The following is an 8,300-nucleotide window of genomic DNA, read 5'->3' as shown; positions in this document are numbered from 1 at the left end:
GGAGAGAAAATTTCCTGAGATGAACTAATATTTGACACTTTTGTTTAAAAGAGATGACTAGGAGTGCCTGGATGGCAGTTAAGTGTCCGATTTCTGCTCAGGTCATAATCTCGTGGTTCATGAGTTCAAGCCCTTGCTTGAGATTCTCCCTTTCCCCCTCTTTTCCCCTACTTGCATGCACACGCTCTCTCTCTCTCTCTCTCTCTCTCTCTCTCTCTTTCTCTCTCTCTCTCAAAAATAGACATTAAAAAGAATAAAAGATGGCCTAATAGTCAAATTTATTGTGGGATGGGAGGAGAGAAAAGAAAGAGGGACAGAGAGGTAAAACAGACTTAACACCTAGAAATATTTTGAATCTCTAGAAAAATTTTGAATTTCTAAAGGCATTGATCACACTAAGCCAGAAAAATAAATAAAATTTAAAAATAAATGTTAATGTTCAATACTCAAGAGCTGTAACGCGCCAAGTGAAATATAATTTTAAATGTAGTTTTAAATAAGTGGAACTATAGGAAAAATCAAGAAAACCACCATATTTATAGAAAGGCATTTTAAGTTGCCCTGCAACTATTTTACAGATCACATAAACAGAATAAATTAAAAAATAATAAGTTGGGGTATAGAGGAATTCAATGTTATAATTAATACGTGGTCTTGTCAAAAAGATGGCCCAGAAGCCATTTTTCTAGAATTCAAATGAAGTGAAAGAAAAACAAAATAGTAGAGGAGATGCCTCACATCCAAGGAGCCAACTACAACACAAACTCTGAGAGATCTCTGTGAAATATCTTGAAGTGGGAAGAGACTGAAGGACCTCATAAAGGGCCAGATCACAATTATGATTTGATAGTGTCAATAATAGAGTCTGAGTTGGGGAATGGTGAGCCATTGGAAATCTGGATACCACTCACTATATACCACACTATGCTCTAGATACACTCTACACAACAACCAATGGTAGCAGTGCTAGGCTTGGTAGAGTATACATCAAGCATAAAGCAGAGGGAGTTTTGTCTGAGCTGAATTTATTCACTCATTCATTGTTCATTTAGTGAATAATTATTGAATATCAGTGTTTACTGGACATTGTGCTAGATGATGGGGGCAAAGCAGTGAAAAAGACAGATAAAATCCTTTATGATTTTTATTTATTTGGCTGGGGAAACAAACAGGTAAACAAATATAGAAATAAGATAATTTTTACAAGTTACATGTGCTACAAAAGAAACAAGTCAAGGCAATGTGATTCAGTGTGTAGTTGTTGGGGGTATAGTTACTTAAATTGAGTGTTCAAAGAATGATTTCCTCTCTGAAGAGGTGGCATTTAAACTGAGACTTGAACATTTACAATGAAACATTTAAACTGAGACTTTAAAATGAGCTATAGAAGAGCAGAAGAAAAGATGTTTTCAGCTGAAGCAGTAACAAAGACTTGGGCAAGGGAGGGTTGTACCATTTATATAGATGGGAAAAAAACACAAAACTCCTAAATATTGTAAAGATATCATTTATTCTCTGGTTTATAGATAATTGCTATGAAAATAATGTGAATAACAATGATTATTTTGGAGGGTGAAGAGGGTGTGAGAATGTGATGTTAACATCCATGTAAAAGAATAAACTTTTGGAATAGCTGAGAAGATACACTACAATGCTTAAAAAAGTATAATAGCTTATTACTAATGCAAGAATATAGTTTAATGGGAAAAAATAGTTCCCAATGACCTCCAATGTAAGTACAAACACTAATTTATACACGTGGCATTATATTATATTAGGAAAAGAAAAGATAAGCCAATAAACAGTGCTAGAGCAATTGGTTATTTACCAAATTTTACATAGTTACTTATCACCAGTCACCAAAATACAGATTAAAGACAAATGTTTAATAAGTAATCTTAAAAAGAAAATATAAGGAACTAGTTGTGCAATATTGGAGTGAGGAACACCTCTTAATGCGACAACAAAGGAAATCTTAAAGGAAATTAGCATATTGCATGTGGTGATGAATGATTATTTGCCTTTTAAAATGTTGTGTATCTTCTACATTATGTATACTGAGAAACTTTTAACTTTAGAATCAGAAAAATAATACTAGAAAAAACATTCAAAACGATTACCTCAAAAGAAAACTGAGGGATTGTTTTACAAAAGAGGCATATCTGGTACTTCTAAAATCATGCCCTGAGGAGAGTCACATTCTCTGTATATTTGGTTAACTCAGCATTACTCTTAAGAAATATAGGTAACAACTGCTATTGGATTGTTTCTTATTCTTTAATTTTCAGGAAACAGATTGTCCAAAATAATTTTAGCCTTTTAGTCTCTCGCTTTAAAAATACAGTCAAATATTGATCTTACCACAGAGATCTGATAGGAGATGAACTTGGGATCTTCCCCCTGGACAATAGAGACCATTTGGTCCAACAGAGTACCAATTACAACACGTATTTTATCATTGTTTTCCCAAGCCTCCCTTGGGAATTCTGTCTGATAAAAAGTAAAAATTGCAACACTGTTTGATTCTTTGGTGCAGACTTTTTCCTTCTCTTTGTCCTGCAAAGTCACACAAAGTACATTTTCTCTCTCTGTCTCCATACTCCTGACACTTTCACTTTCATTAAATTCCAGAATAGTAACTTTCTTACCCAGACAAAATGGGCTCCCTGGGAATAACCAGCCTCATCGTTATTTAAATAAAATTACATATGTATGCCAATTCAATTGTCTTCAAGTATCAGTGTTATTTCTCAGTCAGCAAGTAACCAGGCTGTAGACTTTTTGCATTTTCATCTACTTTAAAGTGCAACTGCTCAGCTAATGAGATCACTATAGCCCAGCAGAAAGCTCAAGTTTGAAGTGAAGTTTTTTTTTAAGTTTATTTATTATTATTATTTGAGAGAAAGACAAAGAGAGAGGTGGAGAGACCCAAGCAGGCTCAGCGCTGCCAGCACAGAGCCCCATGCAGGGCTCAAACTCACAAACCCTGAGTTCATGACCTGAGCTGAAATCAAGAGTCAGAAGCTCAACAGACTGAGCCACCCAGGTGCCTTTGAAGTTATTTTTCTTTTCATTTCAGTCAAGATTTTTTGCTTGTTTGTAAGTTTTTCCCCTCTGTGCTGAAATGTTACTACTCATTGTGTTTGATCCAGTCCAGTGTTGAATCTGTAATTCCACTTCATGGCAAAATAATGTTTGTTTCTATCTTCATAATCTTCCAGAAGTAGCTATGAAGTAGCTATCTCCAGCCTCATGCCACTGAGAGCTAATTTGAAAACTGTTAGCAAAATATCCCAAATCACTGGAGGACCAGTGGAGACATGGGACAGAGGTCAGAGGCCCTTCTCCAGGACCCAGGTTTTCCTGGTGACTTAGCTCCAGGTAGCCCCACATTTGTTCCAGGTGGTCTCGAAGGGCGGGAGCTTTCATTTGGACTGTGAGCAGAGGCCTTCAACAAAGGCCCTGGGCACCAAGCCTGGTCCATTGCTTTCTGAAGCAAACCTCCCCAGAGCTCAGACCTGGTTGGGAACCCTGGCGGGAATGACACAGTGGTTGCTTCTGGATGAAGCCTGCAGTGTGGACACTTGCTGGATCTGAGGCCTCTGCTCAGTGCCCAGTCTCTGAGTGACTGCCTGGATCTTGAACCTGTTATCAACGGGTGCCTTATGCAGACTGCTTGGAACCCTGAAACAGGTGTTGATCCTGCTCCTGCCTAAGAGGCTGTGGAGGAACCACTTTGTTGATAGATAGATAGATAGATTTAAGATCGTATTTACTGGTATATAATGATGAAACCTCCTAGGACCCTCTGGCCAACTTAGTAGTCTTTTAAGCTTTAGCAATCACCTTTAGCCCACATGGTTGATTAACCTTTCTTTTTATATCTATAGATCCTGCATTCTTTCCTAGAAAGAACAGAGCACCTCTGTACAACCCTCAGGCACTAAGGAACCAGATCACCTTGCTCCAAGCACTGAGATAACATCTGTAGCTGGCACCATTGAGTCTGCACATAATCAAGAAATGTTAGGTATTCCCGTACTCTCTTTATTGATTAATTACCCTAAATGCCTTTAAAAACCCGTGGGCCAGTAGTGCCTGGGTGGCTCAGTCAGTTAAGCATCTGACTCGGTTTCAGCTCAGGTCAAAACCTCAAGGCTCCTGGGTTCCAGCCCTGCATCGGGCTCTGTGCTGACAGCATGGAGCCTGCTTGGATTCTCTCTCTCCCTCTTCCCTCCCACTCCCCACCTGCTCGCTATCTCTTTCTCTTAAAAATAAATAAATAAACATTTAAAAAGAAAAACCCATGGGCCAAGCAGAAACCTTGGAGTTGGCCTTTGGACAAGAGTCACCTTCTTCCCAGGTGGCCAACCTCCTGAATAAAACTCATATTCCTTTCCAACCAAAACTTATCTCTTGAGTATTGGTCTTTGGAGTGATGGGCAGCTGAACTCGGGTTTTGGTAACAATGATCTCATATATTATTAATATAACATATTATTACATAACATATATTCAAAATTCTGAATAAAAATTCAGGGAACCTGGAAACTTCTGAACAACAAAAATAAATTTAAGTGGAAAAAGACTAGTTCTTTAAATATTTTAAAATATCAATCACATGTTCCTGATAATTATTAGCAAGGTTAAAGAAAAAGTGACTACTGAAATCATTAAAAAAATTTTTTAATGTTGAATCTCAGCTGGTCCACCCGAGACCCCCTGAGCACCAACCCTAGTCTCCCACGCGGTCCCATTTCTGCTCCAACAAGATGAAAGAAACTATCATGAACCGAGAGAAACTCGCCAACTGCAAGCACAAGTACACATTGGTGGGAAAGGAACTGCTTGCTGAAAGAAGGTGGTTCATACAACAGCTACAGCAGATGATAAAAAACTTCAGTTCTCCTTAAAGAAGTTAGGGGTAAACAATATCTCTGGTATTGAAGAAGTGAATATGTGCACAAACCAAGGAACAGTGGTCCACTTTGACAACCCTAAAGTTTAGGCATCCCTGGCAGCGAACACTTTCACCATTACAGGCCATGCTGAGACAAAGCAGCTGACAGAAATGCTACCCAGTATCTTAAACCAACTTGGTGCAGTCTGAAAAGTTTAAGAAAGCTGGCTGAAGCTCTGTCCAATCTGTGGATGGAAAGGCACCACTTTCTAACGGAGAGGATGATGATGATGAGGTTCCAGATCTTGTGGAGAATTTTGGTGAGGCTTCCAAGAATGAAGCAAACTGAATTGAGTCAACTTCTGAAGATGATAAAACTTGAAGAAGTTACTGGGAGCTGCTATTTTATATTATGACTGCTTTTTAAAAATTTTGTTCATGAATCTGATAAAATCTAGATCTTTAATATTTTAAGCCCAAGCCCCTTGGACACTGCAGCTCTTTTCAGTTTTGCTTGTATACAATTCATTCTTTGCAGCTAATTAAGCTGAAGAAGCCTGGGAATAAAGTTTGAAACAAGATTAATAAAGTTCTTTGCCTAGTAAAAAAAAAATTTAATGTTTATATTTATTTTTGAGACAGAGCATGAGTGGGGGAGCGGCAGAGAGAGAGGGAGACACAAAATCTGAAGCAGGCTCCAGGCTCTGAGCTGCCCGCACAGAGCCCTACGCAAGGTCAAACTTGTCAACCACGAGATCATGACCTGAACTGAAGTCAGATGCTCAACTGACTGAACCACCCAGGTGACCCCTGAAATCATTTTAAACATTGCCTCTCCCTTTCCATATCCTACTAGATTGAGGAGAGTCTGTTTTAACTTCCACTGTAATTTTGTTTTCTACTTTCTTGTTCTCCCTTCAAGTGTGGTATCTTCTGTTATACAGATCACAGAAAATACAGTAAAACCTTGTTTGCAAAGTATAATTCATTCAGGAAATATGCTTGTAATCCAAAGCACTTGTGTATCTAAGCAAATTTTCCCATAAGAAATAATAGAAACTCAGATGATTTGTTCCACAACCCAAAAATATTCATATAAAATGATTACAATACTGTAAAATAATACAAAATAATAAAGAAAATGTAAAATATAAAAAAAAGATAAATAACTTGCATTTACCTTTGAAAACTTTCGTGGCTGGTGTGAGGGAGACAAGACTTTCCCTCTGTGAGGGAGGACGACTTTCACTATCACTAACGGATCACTGCTATCTATTGGCTCAATGGAATCTTTTTCTTTTCATACCACTTTAAAAAGGAACCTATCCAATGACACTTGCTTTTGCTTCCTTTTGAGGATTTTGCGGAAGTGTGACATTGCATTGTTATTAAACAGATTCATTGCTCGCAGTGCTACAGCCTTATTTGGGTGGTGCTTTTCTACAAATTTTGCACTGTTTCCCACATTTTACACATCTCCCTAATCTCATTTGCAGTGAGGGATTCCTCCACCTTTTTCTCCTCCTCTGCACATGAGATCTCCGCTATAACCTCTTGCTGTTGCTCACAATGCAGATTCATCAGTTTGATGGTGGTCAGCTCCGGGCCATGTTCCTCCACCAGCTCTTAAATCTTATCCTCTTTCACCTCTAGTCCCATGATCTTCCCCAGGGTTATGATTTCATCGACAACTGGCGGCTCCTGTTCATGAGCAGGCCTCTCTAAGTCATGTCTGAGAACACAATCAGGCCTCAGTTTTCTCTAAGCAGATGAGGGTTCTCTTGGTGATCCCATCCCAGGCTTTATCGATGATCTTGAGGAAGTTCACGATGTGGAAATGATTTTTCCAAAACTCTTGGAGGGTAAGATTTGTTCCTTCAGTCACCTTGAAGCATTGCTGAAATAGTGCTTTGGTGTAAAGCTTTTTAAAATTCAAAATGACCTGCTGATCCATGGATTGGAGGACTGAAGTGGTGTTGGGAGGAAGGAACCTGACCTTAATGAACTAAGATTCCTCCAGTAAGTCATCCTCAAAGCCTGGAGTATGAGCAGGAGCATTATCCATAACCAGCAAGGCTTTGAGGGGCAGATTCTTTCCTAAAAGGTATTTCTTCACTGCAGGACTGAAGACCTCATTGATCCACTCAATGACAAGATATGAGTGACCCAAGCTTGCTGTTGCACCTCCACATAACATTTAACTGACTCTTCTGAACCTTGCATTTCTTGAAGGCTCATGAATTCTTGGAATGATACAGGAGCAGGGGCTTGCCTTTGAAATCCCTGCCTGCATTAGCACAAGAGGGTGAGACGGTCTTTCGTGGGCTTGTGACCAGGCATTGCGTTCTCTTCTTCTGTAATGTATGTCCTCTTAGACATCTTTTTTCCAAAAAAGCCCCATCTCGTCACAGTTAAAGACTTGCTCTGGCAGGTAAAACTCGGAAATGTTGATATTCTGGAACTCAGCGAATGCCTCAGCTGTCTTAGCATCCGAACTCGCAGCTTGTCCGTGTCTCACAACACTATGGATGCCACCTCTCCTCTTAAAGTTATCAAGCCATCCCCTTCTTGCCTTGAAGACTTCTTCATTTTCTGTTGACATACTTGGCAGTTTACTTACAAAGTTGGTGTACAAGGCATTTGCCTTCTTGCAGATAAAGTTCTCGGTCACAGTATCACCTGCTAGTTGCTTCTCGTTTATCGAAACCAAAAGCAACTTTTCTACATCGTCCAGAAGACATGGTGGTTGCTTTGATATTCTTGTGACTCCTTTTGCTGCATCTCGCCCCCTTATTTCTTCTTTCTTCTTTAATAGTGTGCAAATGGTCAACATAGACTTCTTACAAAATCTTGTAATTTCGGCCACTCGTATACCTCGTTCATATTTCTCAATGATTTCCTTCTTAACTTCCACCATAATCATCTCCTTCTTACTGCTTTTCTTTTCAAACTTTTTCTGCAGAGAGCCATTGTATATGCTCACACAAATGTTTTCTTTTTCCATAAAGATGGTATTACTTTATTTATTTAGGTTTTTAAAAAATACTTTAAAATTGTTTTCAATGTTTTCCTTAATTTTTGTTCTATTTCTCCCTAAATGTCTTACATTTTAGTTGTATCTTATTCCTTGAAACATCATTTTTTATACTATGGAAAAAATGTTATGTTTATTTTTTTTAAATATATGAAATTTATTGTCAAATTGGTTTCCATACAACACTCAGTGCTCGTCCCAAAAGATGCCCTCTTCAATACCCATCACCCACCCTCCCCTCCCTCCCACCCCCCATCATTCCTCAGTTTGTTCTCAGTTTTTAAGAGTCTCTTATGCTTTGGCTCTCTCCCACTCTAATCTCTCTTTTTTTTTTCCTTCCCCTCCCCCATGGGTTCCTGTTTAGTT

General features: G+C 38.7%; 1 pseudogene; it reads left to right on the top strand.

The window, feature by feature from the left end:
- The first annotated feature begins 4,700 nt into the window (after positions 1-4,700).
- LOC145713543 (transcription factor BTF3 pseudogene) lies at positions 4,701-5,316 on the top strand (annotated as a pseudogene).
- Positions 5,317-8,300: the final 2,984 nt, after the last annotated feature.

The sequence above is a fragment of the Panthera onca genome, chromosome X (genome assembly GCF_046562875.1).
Source record: "Panthera onca isolate mPanOnc1 chromosome X, mPanOnc1 haplotype 2, whole genome shotgun sequence".
Classification (NCBI taxonomy): Eukaryota; Metazoa; Chordata; class Mammalia; order Carnivora; family Felidae; genus Panthera; species Panthera onca.
This window is presented reverse-complemented; position numbering and strand designations above follow the sequence as displayed.